Here is a 23,786-nt window from a genome sequence, read left to right on the forward strand (position 1 = left end):
CAGCGTTTTCCTTTTGCCCTCGGCCACACCAACCGTGTAGCGGTTCTGACAACGTGGACACTACCGAGCCCTCGCCTGTGCCAGGCCATGGGCTAGGCCAGCCGGCTGCATGAACCGTCTCGAGGAATCTTCCCAAAGGCTCTGTGAGAGGCCCGCTCCCATCAGCTTTCTGCAGGTGGGGAAACTGAGGCTCAGAGAGCTCCTGGCTTGGGAGCCCTTGCTGAACCACCACATGACACCCACTGTGAAAATCGAATCCGGTCCAAGCTCCTTTCTTTTACCACCGAGGTGCAGACCGGTTCCGGCAGCTCAGCAGACACGGCCCGGGGGACGCAGAGCCAGGTTCTGGGCCATCCCCACGGCCGGGAGCCAGAGGCTCCATCCTGGTGCTGCCGCCTGGCCGGACGGCTGAATTCATTGCACCACTTTTCCTTCAGCCACATTTCCTCTCCCCGGGGAACTGTCTCAACGAGAGGTGAACACACCCCAGGGTATTAATCAGAGCAGCCACTTCCTGTCACCAGAGAGGAGCCGGGCCCCTCACAACCTGCCTTCTATAATTAGAGCCGCTGCCTCCTGCACTGGCCGGCGGTGGCTTCTGGCCCCGGGGAGGGTCGAGGGGGCTTGCCGTGCTGTTTCCCAAGAGCCCCGAGGAGCCCAAGGGGTGGTGGGCACGCTTGGGGGGTGCTCGGGTGAGGCGGCCTGGCAGGCTCTGCTCACCTCCGCGGCCTGGGGGCGGATGAGGTCCATTTCTAGGACCCAAGGAGCCCGCCCGTCTCCCGGCTCATTCGTGGAGCGTCCTGAGCATGTTCCGTGCGCCGTGTGCTCTGCTGTGCTCTGGGGACAGCAGAGAACGGGATGGACGAGCCCCGTGGAGCTGAGACGGAAACAAACACGTCAATAAGGAGATACAGAAACAGGGCAATTTAAGAAAAGGCCGTGAGGACACTAAATCAGGGGGATGGCTGGAGGGGGATGGTGAAGCTGGGGCGCTCAGGGAGTGTAGTCAGGGCCTGCCTCTGCTGGCCCCTGAGGGCGTGGAAGGGCCTGGAAGGGGACCAGAGACACAGAGAGAGCTGAGGGCAGAGGAAACAGCAGGCGACCGCATTAGGGCAAGCTGGAGAGGGGTGGTGAGGTCCTACAGGGCCCCCACAGGCCACCGAGATGGTGTGGATCCCAAAGATCAGGAGAATCTGCTGGACACTGGTCCCCAGACAGCAGATGTGTTCAGCCACGTCCAAAGCAGTGGTTCTCCAGTGGGGGCGAGTCTGCCCCTCGGGGACACTGGGCAATGTCCGGGGACATTTTTGGTTGTCACGGCTGGGGTGGGGATGCTCCTGGAGTCCCGTGGGTGGGGACCAGGGATGCTGCTAAACACCCTTCAGTGCCCAGGGTGGTGACTCTAGCCGGGTGACTCCGGAAATGTTACTCTTTGAGGCTCCAGGTGCCTCTCTGTCAAAGTAGGGGCAGTGCCACCATCTGGGCTGCCCAGGGGGCTTCTGTGCTGGGGGTGGGGACCCAGGAGGTGTGTTGGATGGGGAAGTGACTTGTCATTCTGTTCTGAGTGTTGAGTGACCCTCGAGAGCTGGAAACTCAAGTTCGAAGTGTGGGCGACATTCAAGATGCGGGCGGCCAGTTCAGCCAGCCCGGGCGCCGCTGCACAGTGAACTCCCGTCTGCTAGGCTGTTCCAGACCCGTCTTCCACAGCAAGCCCGTGTGGTGGCAAGACCCCACAGCGGCAGGGATGTTTGGTTGGGAACCGGCCCCGCCCCCTGTGGTTGACGACGACTTTGGGGTCCTCGCAGGTTCCGGGTGAGGGATGACCTGAGAAAGAGGTGCTGGCATCTTGCCGACACAGCGCCTGGGAGCCTCAGTGAGGAAGGAGCAAGGAGGGACCGTCGCCTGGAATCCTAACTTGTGGAGGCGTTTATTCTGACCCGTCAGTTTGGAAGGAGAGGTTCCTGGCCCCCAGGGCTCCGGGGAGAGTTGCTGCGGGACTGCACCTGCTGCACCTCGGCCTCACTGGCTGGCTTCTTGCTCCAGGAAATGCAGCCCATTCCTCTGGTCCCTCCGTTCTTCCCCCCCCCCCCCCTCCCCGCCTCGGTGCCTGCAACCCCAGCCCCGGAAGGGTTTCCTCCATGGGGGGTGCTCTGAGGACGCTCAGGGGAATGGAAGGCAGGCAATGGGGGGTGGGGGCAGAGACTGTCACTGCCTTCCCAAGCTGCAGCCTCTCTCGTCCCCTCTTCCTGCTCGGAAGATGCTTCCAGCGTGCACCTGCCAGGAACTGTTGCAGATGCCGTCTGAGAAACCTTCAAAGGAGCGGAACAAAACGTTTATCCCTGAGGAAACGTCAACAGTTAACTGTTACCTGGGAGAATGCACAGTCTGGCAGGCAGAGCAACAGGTGCACACGAGAGCTGCTCTACAGGCCGATGAAGTTAGAAAACAAGTATAAAATGATAAAACCCAGTGTTGGCAGGGATGTGGGGAAAATGACACATCAGCTTCGCTGTAAACAGATTCAGATGCTGAAGATCACTGTGTCTGCATGAAACAAGGGCTGTGACACTGCACATACCCTCCAACCCAGCGTTTCATCTTTTGGCAAAACATTTTTGTCCTCAGGGACAGAAACATGCATAGTGGAGTTATTTGAAAGTGGGAGATGGAAAAAACAAAAAAAAGAAAAACTCAGATGCCCTGTGCTAACATTTGTGGAGCGCTCACACTGTTTGAAATGCTGAACGTGATTACTCTTTAATCCTTACAGCCGCTCTGCATCTGTGTGTTTATGAGGCCCTGAGTCAGCCCTTCCCCCGAGGTCCCTCAGGAGGTGAGCGGCAGGGCTGAGGGCTGAACCCAGGCGGCACCACCTCAAACTCGATGGCAGTGGGGGGTCTCCGCCCCACGCAGTTGCTCGGTAACATGAAGGCAGAATTGCCCACCAGAGAGAGGGTGACCTGCAGCTCCGTGGGGTGTGCGGTCACCAGGGTGCGGCCTGGAGACAAAAGGGCTCCTTTGTGCTTCTGCCTGGCGGTAAACACCAGCCACTGCCCGGCAGGCATGCCCCAGCCTGCGGCTCTGGAATGTGGGCGAGCCACCATCCTGACGACCGGCCACTGGTGGCTGGTCTCGAGGTGGCCAGGCCCGGCCTGCAGACCCAGCCGCCCGCGCTCTGTGTGTGCCCGAGGAAGGAGCCCAGCCCTTCACACCGCCTCGATGGACGCTGAGCAGTTGAAGTGATGCCCAGAACCCCAGTGTCCGCTCTGGGCAGAAGCACCGGTGGCCTCGAGGGTGGAAGTGCTGGAAGGATGGCGACAGCTCCAGGCAGCTGCGGCTTCAAGGAGGCTGAGACTGTGGAGATGCTCTGCCTCCTGAGAAGGGGACGGGAGGGGACACATCCTGGTGGCACGTCCGAGGCTGGTGTGAGTGTCGATGTGTCACGAGCTCTGAGGGAACGGTGGCTTCTGTGCTTGGGGCCCTGGCTCCCCATCTCTGAAGAAGGGGTTTGTGGGATGGGGGTGTGGGAAATGCGGGACCCAGACTCTGTGGCCGACAGGAGGCTCGGCGCGGGGCACGGGGAGAAGGCCCTTCCTCTTTGACAATTTTTCTCCTCTTCTCAGTTTAGCCTGGTGCCTGCGTCTTTACAGCCGGTCCCCCAGCTGCTCAGCCCCTGCTTAGCAGAGCGAGGGCAGGGCTCCGGCTCCGAGCCGCGGGCAGGCAGCGGCGTTTACTGCGTGACTTATCTCCCACGTGCTCGTTTTCGGAGTCGTCTTCTCTTGGTGGCAGTGACACTCCTTTTCCATTTACATGGATCACAGAGAATTTTCTTTTAAAATAAACTTAAGTAAAAAAAAATAAGGTGAGTCATTTTGAATAAAAATATGAAGCAAATGGTAGATGGATGGAGATGGTCGGAGTCATAGAGGTGGCCCCCAAGGGTCTGGAGTTTGGGATTCGCAGACAAGGGCCTTCCTGGGTCCCTGGCAAGACGGGCTGGGCAGGCAAACGCCCGGAGGTGCGGGTCTCACCAGCCCCTCGCCCGGCGCTCCTCTGTCCCCACGTCCCGGTAGCTGATTCTTAGTCTCTGGGACCTTTGGCCTCCTCTCCCTTTCTCCCCTCTCTCTCTTCTTCCCTCCTTCTCCGTGTCCCCAAGTCACGTCCGGGGAAGCATCCTACAGATCCAGCGCAACCCTTTGGCTGCCCTCTTGGTCTGAGGGCTTCCTTTTGGGGAGGGGGGTGCCCCGGGTGTCAGCTCTCACTGCCCCGTTCTCCTCTCCTTTGTTCGTCCAATCAATGCACCAGTTTCCACAAGGTGCCCTGGCTGACCCCACCCGGCCAATGAAATGAGCCTCGCCGACGGGCCTGGCGGGCACCTGTGCGTCTGAGGGCTCCCTGGGTGACTCCGGTGAGCGTTGGGGCGGGAACCTGGCCTGCAGCCTCCTCCCTCAAACTCATTCGTCCCTCTCCCCGTCAACTTGGCCGCCCCCCGACCCTGCCCAGTGGCGCAGACCTGTCGTTCTCCAGCCAGATCTTCCCCGCCTGGGCCGTCTGGTTAAAATGCAGGCTCTGGTGCCAGTCAGGGGGCCTGAGGTCCTGCATCTCCAACCCACGGTGCTGACGCTGCCAGGATCTCATGCTCGGATCGGTCGGGGTGTAGACGAAACTTTCTGTCTGGACACACGGTAAGTACCCTCAGTTTTGTGGGCCATCCCGTCTCTGTTGAAATGACTCAGCTCTGTGGTCATGGCACCGAAGCAGCCCTCAACTGTACACACACGGCTGGGCGTCCACGAAGCTTCATTTACGAATTCAGGTGTTGGGCGGGTTTGGCGCTAGTTTGCCGACCCCTGGTGTAGACCATGTTCTCTGTGGTCGGCCTTGGTGGACACCACCGCTCACCCCTCAGGAGCCCTCTGCGGCAGACCGTTATCTTCCTCTCTGTGCCGCCGAGGAGTGGGCTGAGGCTCAGAGAGGGTCAGCCATTTGTCCCAGGTCACACAGCCAGCAAGTGCCAAAGTTGGGACTGAAACCCAGCTCTTCTGGTTGCAAAGCCCGTATGGCCTGGCCACAGCGAGTCACCAAAGCCCTTTGAGCCTCAGTTTCCCCACAGGCTGTCTCGAGAAGGCACTCTTCAGACTCTCTCTGCAGCAGTCACTGCCTCCCAGGGTCAGTGGGAGGTTAAATACGGTAGTGATTGGCACACAAGTGCTAGGAGGTTTTTCATTCATTCAGTGAGTGTTAGTTTGCTTGCTGAGATGGTGACAGGAAAGGGAACTAGACAGAGGCCTCCCATGGGGCCTGCGGGTCCTGGCCTTCCTCGTAATTCTCCAGGGCCCCCCGAAGGAGGCCTCCTGAGCAGGTGCAGGGTGCCTTCCTGCCTCCCTCTGGGGGTCTGGCTCCCGTCGTCCTGGCCAGGGCTCTCCCCTGGACACAGCCTGCTTCCCCCCGATCCCCTGGTCTGACTGCACGCACTTTCAGTCTCAGGTCGGCGTTTGTCAGCTCCGCCTAGGCCCTCCTGACAACACTCTCCTGCAGGGAGCCTGGCATCTCTGTCACTCTGGGGGTCATTTTGGCGTGGCTGGACAGGCGTTGGAGAGCACGGAAGCCATGCTCCTGTCCCCTGACTATAACTCTTTTTTGTGTTCACGAAGGACCCTGGTCCCCCCCATGCTTCTGTTCAGTCACCTTAGTGTGTTAGTTTTTAGTCCTTTTTACCAGTTGCTTCCTGATCACAAAATGGCTGCCACTGCTCCAGCCTCTTGACCTCACAGCAGCAGCACAAGCAGGACAGCAGGGAGAAAGCTTACATCTTATTGACTAGAACTGGGTCACGTCGCTGCTACTAGCTGCAAAGGAGGCTGAGAAGGCAAGAATCTGGCAGAGGGCAATGGGGCGGCTGTGACTAGACCAGTCGTGATTCGTCCCCAGGTGCAGGGGATGTTGCTGGTCCAACCAAACTGATGTTTTGCTAGCAAGGAAGAAATGGGGAGTGGCTTTCGAGAGGGCAGCCCAGAGTGAGTGTGACAGGGGCCAGAGAGGTTGGAGAGCAGAGTGTGAGGGAATCATGGTGGTGGAGAGGCTGGAGGCCAGGCCCCACGGGGCCTCACGGACCATCCTAGGGTTGTTTGTATCTCAAGGGCAATGGGGAGCCATTGAAGAGTTTGGGGCCAACGCAGGTAGCATGAGAGGATTTGTGTGTCCAAGAGAAGTGACTCGGATGGTGGTCCTGAGTCCTCTGAGGGGGCTGCCCGCGCCCCGAATGGCTTCACAAAGGAAGCTCCTGATGATGGAGCCTAACCCCAGACCTCGGAGACTCCAGGAAACCATCCAAGCCAGGCCTCTGGCGGCAGAGACCTGTCTCCATGCCTGGGCCGAGGCGGGAGCCACCAGACACGCCTCCCTCCTGCAGGGATCCCGTGTCCTCACGGGGGCCCAGGTCCCAGGACTGGCCAGACGAGCCAACGCTGCGGGATTTGAGGACAGGCGAGGGGACCCGTCCCTCTGTCTGGAGCTTAGCAGGGAGCCAGGGGTGAGAGGATGACCCTGCGGTGACGATGGTCCTTGCCAGCCGGCCAGGCACTGGGCTGAACTCGCCGTGCGTCATCCTTCAGTCGCCATGACGACTGTGGGATGCGGCTTAGGGAGCCAGTGTCATGGTCACCGGGAGTCACCCCGTCCGGGCCCTGGGGAAGAACTCCTGGGGTGTGAACTCGCTTAGTGCTCGCAAGAGCCCAGAACCCTCTCCAACTCCCCGCTCCCTTCCCCCTCTGCCCCCGCCATATCCCATCCGTCAGCTTGACTTGGAAAATATCTCCAGAATCAGACCTTCCCCTCCTGCCCTGCTCCCAGCCTGGGCCCAGCCACGCTCGCCTCCTGTCGGATCATTGCGTCCTCCCTCACACAGTGAGACAGATCCTTTAAAAACTTCAGTGCGATCCTGTCCTCACTCTGCTTGAAACCCTCCAGCGGCTTCTCATCCCCTGCACAACCAGAGCCCTGCCCACCTCTGCATGCCTGCCTCCTACCACTTCTTCTGCTCCAGCCTTTCCAACCTCATCCTGCCTCAGGGCCTTTGCACTGGCTGTTCCCTCGAACAGGCTGTTCCCTCGGGCCCAAAGTGCTCTTCTCCCTGAAATCAGAACAGCTTGCTCCCTCTTTTCATTCGGGTTCTGCTCAAATGCCCTCTCCTCGAAGGTAGCAGGCTCCCTCCTCGTTAAAGGGGACCGCCCCCCTCACGCTCTGTTCCCTCCCCCAACAGAGGGCTATGTTTTGGGTCTTCGTGCTCCCACCCAGAATATAGACTCCAGGCAGGGATTTCTGTGGGTTCTGTTCTCTGCCGTATCTTCAGCGTCTAGATCAGTGTCTGCCCAGTGTAGGAGCCTAACAGAAATTTCTTAGGTAAACGACCAACCTGCGAGGTGGGTACTGTTGTCATCCCCACGTGGTAGGTGCAGAACAGACCCAGACAGGTCCGGCAACTTGCCCAGGGCCAAGGGACCTTCAGGCCAGGGAGCCTAGAGTTGGGCCCTCAGGGGCTGACCCCAGAGCCCTTGCATGCCACCCCTGCAGGGCGCTGTCTCCTGTGTTACGCATGGGCCTGAAGCAGGTGGTTCTGGGCTCAAATCCTTGCTCTACAGTTCCCAGCTGTGTGACCTGGGGCAGCTGTCTCAAACTCTCTGGGCTCTGCTCCTTGTCTGCACAGAGTGAGCAGCCCTTCCTGCCGAGGGTGCACAGCTCTGAACAGAGCTTGGCATCCGCGAAGCTGGGCTATGGCTGCCTATCGTGGCTCTCCCATTTAGGAGGCGGGGCGACTGGGGCCCAGAAGATGCTTGAGGTCACAGGCCTCCGGATTGGAGGGCAGGTCCGGCCACTCCCTCGCCCCACCCCCCAGCGGCAGCCCCACCCTCCCTCGGTCCTGCCAGCGGTCATTGGCAGTGACAGAGGGGGCTGCCCTGTGCTTTCCCCACCGGCCTCTCCTGGGTGGGGTGGAGGGGGTATGGGTCAAGGAAGGGCTCCGGCCAGCCACTCCCCTCTCCCAGCTCCTGGTGGCGCTGGGCCACCTGCAGGGCCAGCCACTAACTGTCCTGGTCGCCCGGAGGCAGGACCCTCGGGGCTAAAACCAGGAGAGGCCCAGGCAGACCCAAGTAGGTTGGTGTTTGTGAGGTTGGATGAAGTGACAAAGACGGATGAGTCAGGACACTAGCAGGACTCGGAGACTGGCGGCCCTGCCGATGGTGACCCCCCCGGGCGCCCCTCCATGCCCCTCGTCCTCCCTGCACCCTCGGGCCCTCCCTGGGTGTGGTGGGTACCAGATCAGGAAGCTGAGGCCCGGGAGGGGCGGTCCCAGCCCGGTAGCCCCGAGCTTCAGACCAGGACCTGCGTCCCTCTCCCAGGCCCAGTGCCCGCGCGCCCTCCGCTCGCTCCCGCAGAGCTGCCAGTCACATGCCCTGGGGTAGGGCGGGTGGGTGACTCCCCGCGCTGGAGGCTCCAGCACACTCTCAGCACCGTCAGATAGGCCCCTGCCAGGCTCCTACAGGAACGTGGGGCCTCAGCGCCAGTGCCCAGCCCCCCGCTGGGGACAACCCCTCCAGGAGGGCGGGCAGGTGGCCACCGCCTCTCCTCGGCCATATATGGACAGGAGCCGGGACCCTGCAGCCCGGTGGCGATCAGGGCTGCCGCCACCTCGGCTGACCCGGCATCTCGGGCTCCCTGGGGCCGCAGCCTTGGCCGTAGGGCAGGGCTGGCGAGGAGGCTGGGGACAGGCGAGCTGTGGGCGGCGGGGGCTCGGCGGCGTGGGCCTCCCGGTCCCAGGAGCTCCGGCCAGGCAGCGGGCGCGGGCTCTGACCAAATAAGGCCTGGCCCACGGGCCTGCGGCCTCCCCTCCTCCCAGCCCAGCCAGCCGCCTGGACGCTGGCCCTGTGGCTCGAAGGGGAGTCCCCCTGAGAAGCACCCCCAGGAGAGGAGCCTCCGTTTAGAACTTGTGGAATGTTCCATTTGGAACCTTCAGAAGGCTCCATCTACAATCTTGAGAGAAGGCCAGGTGCAGACAGATTCCGGGAACTCCCACAGCCCCACGGGAGCCCCAGCCAGCCCCAGGGCACCAGCCGCATCCATCCCCGCTGTGAGCACACCCACCCCAGTCCCCATGCCCCGGGGGGTTCTGCTCTTGGACTCCGTTGGCAGGTCCCAGGCACACTGGTCAGACCCTTGCCGGCGCCTGGGCTGTGGGGTCGAGGGCAAGGCTGGCCGAGGGAGGGGCCCTGGGCTCTCGAGATCACTGGGGGCCCCTGGGCAGTGACCTGTCCCCACCTGTGCCTGTGAGGGCCAGTGTGAGCCCTGGAGGGAGGACGTGCCCCTCTGAACCAGCTGGAGCCCCACCTGGGGAGCAAACCCCTGCAGGTGAGGAACAGGAGGGGGCAAGCCCACGGGGGGCCAGGGCGAGGTGGGCTGAGGCTTGTCACATGTCAGGAGCCTCTGAGGGGCTTGGAGCTCCCGGGTCTGCCTGCCTTCGTGCTTTGGTTCCAGCGGGCGACTTTGCTTCCTGGAGCCTCAGTTTTGCCATCCTTAAAATAGGCGTAACACAGACCTGAGCTCGGGGACGGCTGCGGGGACCCCGCGGGTACAGTGCGGAGGGCCCTGCAGAGAGCTATGGGAGGACTAAGCGGGATCCCGGGCGAGGGGGGCACCCCTGGTTTCCAGGGAGACTGGGGGAGGTAGGGGTGCTCCCTTGGCCCCAACACCCCCTCCAGGCTTTTCTCGGCCCTCCCTGCTTTCTCCTCAGCCTAGCGGTGCTGGGGTGGCATTTCGAGGTCTCCCGACCCACCCGCACAGCAGGAAGCTTGTGGTCAGGGTGACAGCTGTCAGACATGTAAACATGCATGTGTGTGCATGTGCAGGGGCACCCGTGAGGCCCCGTGAGCACAGCCGTGCGAGGTGAGCACGTGCAGGAGTGAGTGCCTGGGCCCTGGTGTGGGAGTTGGGACGTGGGGCTATTTGCGGTTTCTGCTGCTGCCCGTTTCTGAAGGCTTTTCAGGAGTTCTAGGATCTCAGGGGTGGGGCAGAATTAGGGCCCCCGTGCAAAAGGGGAATGTGTGACCCCACGTTCAAAACGTACCAAGACTGTGAAGACGGCCACAGCAGGGCATTAAACCGAGGTTGGGGCCTCCTGAGTGTGGGGGCCCAGTGCGAGCCCCCGGGCCCTTCCCGCTCCCTGGGGCGTGGGGGTGTGTGTGACCTGGCCGGGCCCGTGGACACTCCAGCCCGCAGCGGTGGTAGGACCCGCAGGAAGGGTCTGGAAAGTCTATGAAAGAGACACCCTGGTTCCCATCTTGGGAGCAGCCGGGAGCCACGTGGGGACAGGACACACAGCCTAAGGCAAGTGTCTCCCAGCCTCTCTGTTGAAGCCCAGGGTCAGGGTCGTCCCTGCGGACCGGAGGCTGGCAAGCTGGCGCAGCGCCTGCTTGTAGCCAGCCTGGCAGGACGCTGTGGGCGGGGGGCCTGGGCAGAGCTGGGGAGCCTGGGGGTGGACGGCAGGACGGCTGAGGGCCCCAGGGCCTCTCCTCAGGGCAGGAACAGGAGGCTGCCCCCTGGGGTTCCTGCAAGGGGCTTGGGGCTCCCCCGACAGCTGCGGCCTTGGACCCTGGCCCCAGGGGTGCACTCTGCTGGAAAGTTCTCTGTGGTCTCCAGAAGCACCCACCCAGGCGTGGGAACGTGCCCGCGGGAACTTGGGGCTGTTTTGCTGGAACCTCAGGGACTGGGTCCGAAGCTTGGGGACCCCACCTGGTCCCGAGCTCTGAGCGCCCTCAGGGTGGGGTGGGCCTGGCTCACGCGGAGGGGTCTCCCAGAGCCTGGCACAGCGCCGGCACAGCAGGGACACACAGCCTTCCTGTGGGGCTGGAGAAAATGGACACGTCCAGCCGATGCCATCAGACCACGCGTCCGTGTCGCCAGATGCCTCTGCTGGGGCTGCCAAGATGGCAACCAGTGCACCGTCTGGTTTCGACGCTGCGTATTAACGGGCAGCCTGGTGATGCACGTCTGCCCGCCCATGTTTCGATGTGGGAAAAAGGTCTTTTCTCCGAGGGCCTGGGAGTCTGTGATGGGCTTCCCCGGTCTCTCTTGCATGAACCACATGCCCAGTGCATCTCTTGCCTTTTGCAGTTTCTGTTTCTTTAAAGTGGGGAGAGAAGGAATATGTTCCCAGAGACACCCAACTGGAGAGCTCCTGGGCAGACTTCAATGCTCTAAGGTAAACTTGTCCTTTTGATTAATTAATCAACAGATTTATTTGGCACAGACTGCATGCCAGAGCCAGCGCTAGATGCTGAGAAAGCAGGGAAAAATGAGCTGAGGGAAATTCTGCCTGAGGTCTGTTTTTTGTTTTACCAGTGCGGAAACCAAGGCTCAGAGAGGTTATGTGAGTTGCCTAAGGCCACACAGCACATGCATGACAGGCTTTGACCTGCAAGGATGCTGACTGTGGAAGTCGGCTAGAAGAGATGTGAGAATGAGGCGTCGCTGGTGGTTAAGACTCAGGCTTCGGTGCCAGTGAAATGGTTCAAATCCCACCACTGGGACCTTGGTGGGACCTGTCACTCCCCCAAGCCTGGCTTCCCTCAACCTGCAAGGGTTGTATTCTGCCACATGCCGGCCCACCTCTCAGAGCCTCAGTTTCTCATCTGTAAAGTGGGAACAACAGGAGTCCCGCTCGTTCCTTCAGTCCCTCAGCGATGCTCATCGAGCAGCACTGTGTGACGCGCCAGGCTTGGTGCTGGGACGCAGCGTGAACCAGAAGCCCGCGGGTGAGGGGTTGACTGGGGAGCTGGAGGGTGCCCGGCCAGGCTCCCTCTGCGAGCCAGGTGCGGCTGGAGCAGGGCAGCAGGCCGCACCGAGGTGGAATTCAGCGCAACAGGCCCCAGCTCATCGTCTGTCTTCAGCCTGCGGGGGCCAGGTCGGGGTCTGAGGGGGGAAGGAGAGGCCTAGGGCCAGAAGCAGGGAGAGGGGCCAGGGAGAGGACGAGCGCGGGGCTGGCGGGGGGTCCTCACCATCACCGTCAGCCTTCTCGGAAGAGGGGAGACGGGGCTCTCGCGGACTTACCGGTGGCTCCGCTGAGCTCTTCACTGGCGCTGTCCTGCGGACACAGCACCATCCAGCAAGGCAGGGGCCCCATCTGACAGATGAGGAAACTGAGGCTCATGGGGTGGAGTCACCTGCTTAAGATCGCACAGCCTGGGAGGGTAGGGCGTGGGTCCTGTCCCTCCACGGCCCGCCCGAGCATTAATTACAGGGGTGATGAAGGAGGAGAGAGATGGGGGATAGGAGGGAAAGGAGAGAGAGGTTTGACAAGGGGGAGGAGGAAGCGCCTCCTCCTGGGCCCGGCGTCATCTTCCTCTCCGTCCTCCCCTGTCTGGGGGCTTGTGCTCCCAGGGGCTCAGGCTCGGCCACGCTCTCGGGCGTCTTGGGCCCGGCCGGGAGTCTCCTGGGTGTGCGGCGGCAGCTGTTGCCCCGCAGATGGTGCCCCCACCGCGGGGCTGCTGCTCCTCCCGGCCAGGGACCTGGCATCTCCGGCAGCCTGGGAGGCTATTTTTAAACCTTCCAGCTGGTTTTTATCGTGGCCGCTGATGTGTACGTGTCGAAACCGTGGGTTCGTTCTGCCAGCTCTCTGCACGGACTTCGCAAATGAGGGGGGATGGTGCTGATCTAGGTGGAGGCTGGGGGCACCCGAGGCTGCGGCCAGCGCTCGGTCCCTGCCTGGACTGTGGTAAGAGAAGGGGGTGAAAGGGCCCGAGCCAGGCAGGAGCTCCCAGGTGGAGAGAGCAGGCACTGGGCGTGCTCCCCGAAGACGAAGACTGAAGCGTGTGAGGCCAGAGCGGGACCATCAGCGGCTTTGGACCCTTACGCTCATTTCCCCACTGGGGGATGGCAGAATATAGGGTTGAGCATGAATTCTGGAGTCAGACAAACCTGGGTTTGAAACTTACTCTACTCAACAGCTGTATGATTATGGGTATCAGTTAGCTACCACCGGGTGACAAATGACCCCAAAGTTTAAAACAACATGATTCAGTGAGTTAATTTAGCCTGAACCATCAGCTCGATGGTTCTTCTGGTCTGAGCTGGGGTCCCTCAGGCCCTGCGCTCAGCTGGGGTCCCTCACGCTCTGCAGTTGCCTGCTGGGCCAGCTGGAGGCTCTGTTCTGGGGCGTGGCTAACGATCATCTAGGTGAGGGCACGGCTGGGTGACCTGTCGCTCCTTCTCTGCCAGGCTTATTCTCCTGATGGGGACAGGAGTCCGAGAGAGGGCAGAAGCACGCAAGGCTGTCAGGGGCATGAGCTTAGATTTGGCACAACATCGCTGCCGGCAATTCTGTTGGCCAAAGCGAATTACAGGACCAGCTCAGATCCAAGAGGTGGGAGGGGCACACGGCCTGTTGATGGCTGCAGCCGCAGCCAATGCTGCAAGGGCTCTGAGCACAGCGGAGATGCAGAACTGGGGTCTCCCGGGCTCCCAGAGCCTCAGTTTCCTCATTTGTAATGTGAATAATACGGCTGTTGTGCTGACTACATAAGGAGATGTACGTGAAGCCACGAGCACAGAGCCGGGTCGCGACTCCCTGAGGAGAAGGGTCACTTCCTGCCCCGCCCCGCCATCCCCGTGAAACGCGCCCCAGAGGGTCAGCTGCTCCCTGGACAGACACCGTCTGAAATGACGGCCTGTGGCTGTAAGGAGCCCACCAGGGCCAGGAGCCTCTTGGTGAGTATTGTCCCCCCCTCCCCGGGGGCCGGGCTGACAAGGACTCACTGATGACCGTCCGTCTGTCCCCCAGGCCATGTTGTCTCATCAACACCACCAAGCACATTCACACACCCATGCACACTCACACATGTACCTTTACACACACACTCTGGCTCCCCCTCACGCTCTTGCATGCACGTGTGTGCACGCTCACACTCACACGCACACAGCCTTCCTGGCTGAGTCCCGCCGCCTCGGTTGGTGCGGCCTTCAGACGGAGAAGCTGGGGGGTCCACGGCCGGATCGGGAGACTCGTTTCTACCCAGTGCGCCCACCAGTCTCTGGGGGACCCTGAGCACGTTCCTGTCCGACTTTGGGTCCCCGTCTCCTAACGAAAACGATGACAATGATAGCCAGCATTTGTTGAGCACCACTGACATGCTCTTATCTAAGACTGACAGCAGCCTGGCAGATGGGGAAACTGAGGCTCAGAGAGGGGATGCAGCCTCCCACGGTCACCCAGGCAGTAAGCAGAAGACCTGGAGCTCGAGCCCCGGTCTGGGCTGGCTGTGGGGCCCACGTCTCCAGCTGCTTTGCTACACAGCTTGCAGGCCCGTCTCACCCTCATAGTGAGGGAAAGCTCCTATAATCCCACCTCGCGGGGGAGGAAACTGAGGCTCAGAGAGCGCAGCGACGTGCCCGGGGTCTGCCTCCCAGTCGCACTGGGCTTCCTTCCTTTTCTCACTTGAGCTGATTTCCTCCTGCCTCAGGGCCCTTGCACCTTCTGTTCCCTCTGCCTCTGCCCTTTGCCAAGTCGGTGAGGTTCATCCTACGGGTCTCACCTCAAAGGCTGCTTTTGCAGGAAGCCCACTGTGACCCAGACCAGACTCCACTGGCCCTGGGGAACTGGCTGTGGGCTTTCCATCTGCCGCTGTAACGTGCTGCTGTGTAACAAGCACAATGTGGTACTAACATGGCAGTCAGCTATCAGCACAGTTTCCAAGGGTGGGAGGTGCGGGGGGCTCGGCACCTCTCTGCTCAGGGTCCCCGAAAGCTTAGCCCGAGGTGCCACAGGCTGCGCTCCCGTCCCAAGGCTCCGGGGCACCGACTCCTGCTCACTGGGGTTGTTGAGAGTGCAGCACGCGGCCCGGGGCCCCTGGCCTCCCTTGTCACCCGGCCGTCTTCATCTCGCTGGCTCTCTCCGTTCTCGTCCGCTTTTCCTCCTGAGGTGTGACCGACGGGTAACATCAGATATTCGTCCTCTTCCGCTTTTCAGGCTCTTTCTGATGACACTGGCCCCACCTGGAGAGTCCGGGGTGATCTCTCCATGAGGTCAGCTGCTTGGGTCGCTGAGTCCCGGGCGTCACGCCCAGCGCGGTGGCTGCAGGGAACAGCACCGCAGCGCATGTGGAAAAGCAGCTGAGGGCAGAGCCTGAAGTCCTCACCACAGGGAAAAAGCAGAACGTGTTATAACCGTGTCCGTGAGGGATGTCAGCTTTCAGACTTACTGTGGTGATCGCTTCACAGCGCACACAAACAGCGAACCGTGATGTCCCACACCTGAAACTAACACAACGTCATGTGTCAGTTATACCTCAATGGAAATAAGGAATGGATCAGTCAAAATAAACAAAGATTTCCTCGATAAAAACTGAAACGTCCACAACTAGAAGGACCTGCAACTAAAATTTACAACTACGCACTGGGGGCCTTTGGGGAGAGAAGAAGAAGGAAAAAAAACACTCGAAACATCAAATGAGTAGAAATCGAAAAAAAACCCCACCATCTTTAAATGTTCCTTAAACGTGGGTCACTCCAATTTGCTTTGCATTTCACTTATTCTATGATTTCTCACGGGTTTCTTTATCTTCTTTCCTGCCCACGTGACGCCACAGCCCTATGACCCTCCAATCCATGCATATGAAACTGTCACATATACCAACTTTCCTAATGTTTAAAATTAGGAAAAAAAATAAAATCTAGTGTGATCTGTGGAAACCAAAGGTCAGCTGTTTACTAACCTCGACTCGAGCTGCGGCCTAAGGCCTCTGAGCCGTGTAACCAACACGGTCCCAGGTTCTGGGGACCGGGGCGTGGACGTCTTTGGCGGACTGTTATTCTGCTTTCCACGCTTGCTTTTTTGATCTTTTCCATCACACGCACTTACCAAATGACGTTATATATTCATTTGTGAGATTCTCTGTTTTCTGTCTGTGCCCTTCCCAAGACCAGGGGGTTGGAGGGACTGAGTACAAATTCCCTGAACAAACAGCAGGACCAGAGTTTGAACCTGCACCTCTGTGTCCTTATTTATCAACGAAGGGGGCTGGATGCTCAGTTCCTCCCCTGCCACTATCAGGGCTACTGTGTCCAGTTGCACAGGTTGTGCACTGCACAACTGGTTGTGGACTCCAGGCCTCAGCTCACACCTCAAACTCTGTGGTCCTTGCAGTTGGGTAGAGTCCAGACTTTAGGCCCATGGGCCATGGCTCTGTTCCTGAACCTGGAACCTTGGAACCTGCGTTCTCAACCTTGACTGCCCTTAGAGTCATCCAAAACTTTTATAATCCTAATGCCTAGGCCATGCCCCCAGACCACTTGCTTCAGAATCTCTGGACTGGGTCCAGGCACCTGCATTTTTAAGGCTCCCCAGGTGATTCCTGGGTTGGGCTGAGGAGGTGCCTTCCTCCAGCAGAGTCAGAGAGTCAGAGAGCTACCTAAGGGGGGGGGGCGTCGGGGGGGCACTCTGCTAACTTTGTGAAACCGAGGTCCAGCATCTGCGGGTGACACCCGTGCCTTCCTCTCCCCCATTTCTTCACTCTCTGGCTGCCGCCAATGAACCGCTTGCACCGGGCAGCTGCCCTCATGGCGTTAGGGCTGACTTATGACCGGCCAACATCTGGAGGTCAGTGGACACGGACGGCTCTTGTCCATCAACCCTGCTCCATCCGGAGTGGGGACGGTCTCCCGTGGGTGACAAACGGGTTAGAGTGAGGCAGGCCGGCCGGGTGGGCCGAGGGCGCGGGCTCCCCGGAGGAGCGCGTCACCGGCCCAGTCCCTCGCCTGGGCATCACTGAGCGCCGCCCGCCGGAGCTTAAGTTTTCCTTGGCTGCGGCCAGTTTGCTGGCACGTGGGTTGGGATTTTCTCCTCCGAGGGCGGCGCGCGCGGCTTCGCGGCCCGGGGGCAGGTGACGAAAGGCGCCAGCCGCCAGGCGGCCGGGGCTAGATAAGACCGCGCGCTGCCCCGACACCCGCTGTGCGCGCCCCGGTGCAGGAGGAAGGGCGGCGGCGGCGCGCAGGGCCGGGCGGGAGCCGCAGGGATGGGACCGCGGCTGGCGCTTTCACGATGGCGAGCAAGACTCCGGCCCCTCTCCGTCCCGGCGCGACGTCGTGGCCCCTGGGCCATGCCTGGCCTGTGGACACGAGCCCAGCGATGGGCCTGGCAGGGGTGTGCCTTCCCCAGGACCCCCCAGCCAGCCAGCCCGGGGCCCCCCCACCGCAGCCCCGGCGCTGGCCCCTCGCCCTGGCTCTGGCCTGCTCATAGGGCTGCGTGTCCCCTGCGGGGTGGCCCGCGTTAGGCTCTTTCTGCTTCCTCCACAGTGCGGCCGGCGGTGGGGGTGGGGAGACTCAGGGTCTGCTCGGGGCGGGGAGGGGGGCCCGCGGCTCCTCCCGGGCACCCCCAGCGGTGCAGCATCACCGTGCAAAACGCCCCCTGGACCGCTGACACCGCCCTCCGCCCGCGGCCCTGGGTCGCCAGGTGCCACCTGCTCCGGCTTGGCCACGCCCCCGACGGGGCCCACTCTACCCGGCAGCTCGACCCAGGAAGGAGGGGGGGGGGCGTCTCGATGGAAGACCACCCTGCTCCAGAGCTTGTTTCCGGAGAACACGTGCTGAGGACCCGTCTGAGCTCGAACCCCAAACGGTTGGAGCCAGCCGTGCACGCCCGCGGCGTCTCTAGACCAGCGGGGGAGGCGGGAGCCCAGGCCGGGGTCTGTGCTGGTGCCGCCCGCCGGCCCTCCTCGCACGCGCCCGGAGGGGATGTGGCGCCCCGCAGAGGTCGCCGAGGTCGCCGAGGTCGCGGGGCGGGCTCCGCCGCTCGCTGCTCTCTCGGGAGGAACCGGAACTTCGGAAACCACACTCCTATCTGCCCCCCGCAAGAGCTGCAGCTGGCAGCCCTCAGGGCAATTAAAGCGGGTGCTGCTTCCTCACCTGCTTGTTGATTCATTCGTTCATTCGTCACTCACTCGCTCATTTGCTCATTTGTTCAGCCGGTGTCTCCTCATGCTCCAGGGTCCACCCCAGCGCACGGTGTAGACAGGACAGAAGGGGAGGTTGGTGATAGACCCGCTGGGATGTGGTGTATACCGCGGGGCAGGCAGAGGGGCTAGAGACCATCAGAGCAGGTGGGAGCCGCAGGCTGGTGGGATGGGAGCCTCCCCAGTCAGGGTGGACACGGAAGGCCTCTGGGGAGGCAACATTGGAGCAGAGACCTGAGTGGAGACGAGCCAGCCAGGCAGAGGGAGTGTATTCGTTTCAATATTGCGTAACACGTTACCACAATCTTAGTGGCTTAAGCAATGCCCTCTTATTATGGCGGGTGACCCCAGGTCAAGAGTTGGCATGTTTTAGCTGACTTCCCTGCTCTGGGTCTGAGCAGGCTGCAGGCAAGGTGTTGGCTGGGCTGCGTTCTCCTCCCCAGGCTCAACCGAGGAAAGAACTGCCTCCAAGCTCCCTCCAGTTGCTGGGAAATTCTGAGCTGAGACCCCGTTGTCCCGATAACTGGTGGCCAGGAACTGCTCTCAGCTTCTAGAGGCCTCTCGCGGGTCCTCACCACGTGAGCCCCTCCTTAGGCCTCTCACACTTGCAGTCACTGATTTCAGGAGGGCCTGGTACCTTTTAAAAGCTCACCTGATTTGGTCAGGCCCACCCAGGGCAATCTCCCTTTTGGTGAACTCCAAGTCAGCTAATTTGGAACTTACCCGTGGGAATGATATTCCGCCGTATCCACAGTCCTGCCCACATTCAAGATAAGGGAATTATGCAGGGGGCCTCTGTGCTCTGGGGGATGGTAAGAGCACTCTGGGAGGACTCCTGGCCAAACTGCCTTAGAAAGAAACGTCAGTGAGAAGCACAGGCTCTTTTCCAAATCCTCGCTTTGGCCAGCTTTGAGAATTTCTCCAAGTCCTGGGCACCGTGTTTGGGAGCAAAGTGTGGCTTCTGCTCCCGTGCAGCTCTGTCTTTCTCAGCAGGAGACAACATAGTGCTTGTGGCTCTTTCTGTCACGAGTGACACAGAACTTGACTCAACTGATTTAAGAAAACAATTTTTATGTAACGGAAATGCTCTGGGTCTGGGTTCAGGGACAGCTGGATCCAGGGGCTCAAATGTTGTCATCAGGACCTGATTTCTCTCCATCTCTGGCCCTGTCTTCCTCTCCAGTCAGCCCCTGGCAGCTCCAGGTTTCCATCCTCCCTCCTCCCCTTCCAGCAGAAAGTCAGATTCTTTCTTCTCAACAGTTTCACGGAATTAACTCAGATGGTACCGATGTGGGTCGTGTTCTCTTCCCTGAACCAGTCGCTGAGGCCTGGAGGACGGAATAAGCTGACCGGCCAGGCCTCAGTCACGTGCCCACCATTGGATGCTAGGAGTGGGGTTTCCCTGCCCAGACCACAGGGATTCAAGTAGGGTGGGGGATCCTGCAAGATAATTCTAAGTGCTGTTTCCAGAAGATGTGGGAACGCTCTCGGGGAGATGGGAGGGGTGCAGAGAGTGGTGGCAAAGATGGCAGTTGTCTCCGCATTTGGTGACCCCAGCGGAGTGGTGTGAACACCTCCCCATCCCATGCTACCCTTGGGTGAGAAGCCGACGGAGGGAAATCCTAAAGCCAGTGTGTGTGTGGGGTGGGGGGTCAGGGTCTCCCCCACGTAGGGGGTGTGTGTGTGGGGTGGGGCGGTCAGGGCCTCCCCCAGGTAGGGGGTGTGTGTGTGGGGTGGGGGTCAGGGCCTCCCCCAGGTAGGGGGTGTGTGTGTGGGGTGGGGGGTCAGGGCCTCCCCCATGTAGGCGGACAGAGGGAAGACCTTGGGGGCAAAGGGGGAGCACCACGCCCTGGAGAGGGAGACGTCCCGAGATGGGGAGTGGGAGGGGGCCCGGCAGATTCCTGGAAGTGCCAGGTAGACGGCAGACCCTCAGGGGGACTGTCTCCTTGGGGTACCTGGCAAGGCCCCACCCCGGTCTTGGGGGCTCCAGAGGGAGCCGAGTTCTCCAGGGGCTGCAATGGGCCCCCTTTAGGGCCATGCGGGCTCTGACAACGAGCGCATCAACGGAGCAGTGTGGACAGACCTGCGGCCCTGGAAAGCTCCCCGGGGGCGGGCTTCTGGCTTTTCATGGTCAGTGGGGGGGCGGGGGGTGGCGGGCAGCAGATCGCAATGGTGCAAAGCGAAGATGCAGGCCTCTGTCCAGAAGCCATGCAGAGTTTCAGGGCAGCGATGGCGGAGCGCTAAACCGAGCGCAACCCTTCTGAGCTCCGGCCCCTGTGACCCCACCCTGCGGTGGCAGAGAGAGCCCAGCATTTCCCTCTAGAAGTCAAATTTCAGTTGACTTAGAAGAACTGAGTCCGGTGATCACTCCTGTCCCCCCCCCCAACTGTGTCCCTGTCACCCAGGGATCTCCCTGGACCCCTGCCCTCTCTGGGCAGCAGGAAGAAGAAAGACACAGAGTCTGCTCCCCTGTGCGAGGAGACGGACGGACGTGCTGGGCCCAAAGCCTCATTTCAAAGCTGGAAGAACCTGGATGTGACCCGAATCTGGGTTAAATATTGCTTTTACCATTGATCGGCTGTGTGACCTAGGGAGATGGTTCCTCTCTGACCCTCAGACTCCTCCTCTGAAGGATGTAGGCATTGATAGTGTCACATCACAGGTTCGTAGAGCCCCCGGGGAGCAGCATCGGGCGTGGGCCCGGGGCTGGGGTCTGTGGCTGGTCACCACGTGTGTTAGGAGAACTTTTGCACAGCGTTGGGGGGACTTGGCAGGGGGCGCTGTCCATCTGTGCTCGCCCTGGAGTCTGGACACCCTGCGGATGGGGTCTGGTCTCTGTCTGCAGCCACCTCTGCTGGCGCTGCCTTGGCTGTCAGATGAGGAGTTAATCCTGCCCTGTGCTCGCACGGTCCTTCTCCCACCCGGCCTCCCCACCCACGGGCCCCTGGCTGCCTCCTTGCTGTCAGCCACGCCAGGGTCCCTTCGCTTTGTTCTGAGGGGTCCGCCTCTGTCCCTCTGCCCTCTGTGCGCCTCCATGGAACCGTCCCCAGTGTGTGTCCTGAGTCTGCAGGCTCAGAGCCTGTCCTCCTGGCGGTTATTGGCCAGAGGCATCCCAGGGACATCCCGGGAAGGTGCCCTGGTGCCACATGGTGTCCTACCCCATGCTGGGCTCCATCCTGCAGTGTGCCTAGGGTGAGTGTGGAAGGCTCAGAGTGCCTGCCCGCTGCCAGGAACAGCACGGACGTCCCCTGTGCGTGCGCTGGTTTTCTTCCAGTACGACAGGAAGCAGAGAAGCACCATTTCTGGCATTATGGCAAATGTCTGCTAGCATGCTGGCTGTCGGCCACTGATTGGCTTATCTCCTGTAGCTGCCTGGTGACAATTTGACTTTTCCCAGAGCCTACTCCCCTCCTCCCACTGCCCCTCTTGATAATGGTGTGGGCCACTCTGACCTCTAGATCGATTTGCACTTTGACCCACAGGGAGCCACGGGGGGGAGGATGGAGGGGCCAGGCTGTTTGGATAAAGGCATCTGTTAACAGTGGTTTCCGGTTTCACTCTCTGAAGGCAGACAGGTCCCTGAGCAAGGCTGGCTTCATGGGCATGTCACCTGGGTGGGCCAAAGGACCCCACCCTTGATTTAAAGCTCTGTGTCCTGGTCTTGAAATTCTCAACTTTTGAACAAGGGCCCTGATTTTCATTTCTCACTGGGATTGTCGATTGTCTGCCTTGGGATTATGGGGCTGGTCCCGGCCCTGAGGTTGCCTTGCCACCCATGGGCCGAGAGCTTGTTTTCCACAAACATTGGGAGTGTCTGCTTCCTCCTGGGTGGTGTCCCCTTGGCATGGCACCGCTGGGGGAGGCCCCCTCCTTCCCGTTGAGGGCCCCTCAGAGCCGCCTTCGAGCCCCTCGCTGCGCTCCGCCACGCCCCAGTTTTGCTTCTCCAGCTTGTCCTTCCACTTTCGACCTTTCTCCGGCTAACGTTCATGGAGTCTGAGCGGGGAGCTAGGATGATCTCTCCCCAGGCAGCATCTCATTTCGTCCTCACCACTCCCCGTGAGATGGAAATGATCGCAGTGCGTTCTATTTTACAGATGGGGAAGTGGGGGCTGGGAGACTGGTGTGGCAGGGTACCAAGGCCACAGCGGGGTAAGTGACGGAAAAGGACCTGAATGCAGGCTGTGGGGGCCACATCCTCACCAGAAGCTTCCCCACCCACACAGGGCAGAGGTTCCCACTGAGGGCCTGCGTGCACACCCTCCACTTTGCAGGACCCCTGGCCCAGCGCTTGCTTCGTGCTGGAGATAGGTTAAATCTCCAAGTGTTTGGGTCTGTGGCTGCATCTCTGGGATGGGGGTTGGCCACCCATGGGACTCCTCGGTGGGGACCACATGTGGTTAGTACCAGGAGCCAGTGTGGACGACTACATACGTTCTCCCCCGGCCTCGCCTGGCTTGGCAGAGTGGCCTCCCCAGGGATGTGAGGGACTGGCCATGCCAGAGTTCCCAGGGCTGGGTTCTGAGGAAGCTTTGCAAAGCCACTTCCTGGGCTGGAAGGAGGGAGACCCAAATATCTTGAGCCCCATCACGGAGGCTCTTCGAGTCTCTGTCCCAGCCCAGCCCGTCTTCTGGAGTCAAATGGCCCTGGGGACCCCTCACTGGAGTCCCTTATGAGGGGAGAATGTCTAAGCAGATTTCTCAGGCTGTGAGCCACCAGCTGCCACCGGTGCTCCTTGCAATGCACATTCTGGCCTGGCAGGTCCGGGCCTGTGGTCCTGCCTTTCCAGCCAGCTCCCAGGTGATGCTGATGCTGCTGGTCCACAGAGAGAGAGAGAGAGAGAGGGAGAGAGAGGGAGAGAGGGAGAGAGAGAGAAGGGCATGTACTCAGGTACCCCAGTGGAAGAGAAGCCCAGGGCTGTCACTACGTGGTGGTGACTGGCGTGGGCTTAGCCACCAGGGTCCTAGGCACGAACGCCAGCTCCACCCCTGCAGGCTGTGACTCAGGGCCTCATTTTCCTCCTCTTGAAAGTGGGGCTATTGACAGTTCCTGCTCCCCGGGGTGGCGTGAGGAGGCTGAGGGCCTGGCACCTGGCAGAAGCTCAGACCGTGTGGGTTTATGTTATTTGAAATATGACCAAGTGTCGATCTTTCCAGAGACTCCTCGTTTAGGACCCCTCCACAAGGATGAGTCATAAGGCATTTCAATATTCTTTTAAAAGAACTCCCAAAGATGAGGAAAAATCGCATCACATTCTAGCTACTGAGGAGCGGGTTTGGGGCAGAAGAGCTGGAAAGGAAATTTGAATGTTTTCCTTTGGCTACGTCCGTGTGTATCGCTCCCCGGGGCTCCTTGGGCACTTCAAGGGGCACCCCTGAACTCTGAAGGTGAGCTGCAAAGACAGCACGGAGAGCGCCGGCACATCCCTCGCCCAGTTTGAATTTCCCATAATGCTATCATTCTGCATGACCAGGGGACGCTTGTCCAAACTGAGAAACGCACACTGGTGCATTCTTATTCAGTAGATTCTAGACTTATTAGAGCTCCCCAGTTCCCCCCTCCAGGATGCCCTCCAGGATGCCCTCCTTGCATTCAGTCCTCACGCTTCCTTGGTCCTCTGGTTTCTGACAGTTTCTCCACCATTTCTTATTTTTGGTGATCTGGACCATCTGGGGATACAGCTCAGGGGTTTTGTGAAACGCCCTCCGATCTGGGTCTGCCTGATGTTTTTCTCATGATCAGACCAGGGTTTGGGTTTTCAGAAGGAGGACCGGAGATGAAGTGCCCTGCCTGTCA

General features: G+C 60.4%; 1 long non-coding RNA gene across 3 annotated transcripts; it reads left to right on the plus strand.

Annotated features, from left to right (window-relative positions):
- The first annotated feature begins 2,185 nt into the window (after positions 1-2,185).
- Positions 2,186-15,735, plus strand: LOC139078299 (uncharacterized). Of its 3 annotated transcripts, XR_011531226.1 has the most exons (6): positions 3,081-3,425; positions 3,624-3,862; positions 4,504-4,685; positions 11,164-11,251; positions 13,572-13,755; positions 15,014-15,735. It is a non-coding gene; the product is annotated as an uncharacterized lncRNA (long non-coding RNA). The 3 variants fall into 3 exon arrangements; XR_011531225.1 differs by lacking the exon at positions 13,572-13,755 and having other exon boundaries at positions 2,186-3,425; XR_011531227.1 differs by lacking the exons at positions 11,164-11,251; positions 13,572-13,755.
- Positions 15,736-23,786: the final 8,051 nt, after the last annotated feature.

The sequence above is a fragment of the Equus przewalskii genome, chromosome 21, assembly GCF_037783145.1.
Source record: "Equus przewalskii isolate Varuska chromosome 21, EquPr2, whole genome shotgun sequence".
Taxonomy (NCBI): domain Eukaryota; kingdom Metazoa; phylum Chordata; class Mammalia; order Perissodactyla; family Equidae; genus Equus; species Equus przewalskii.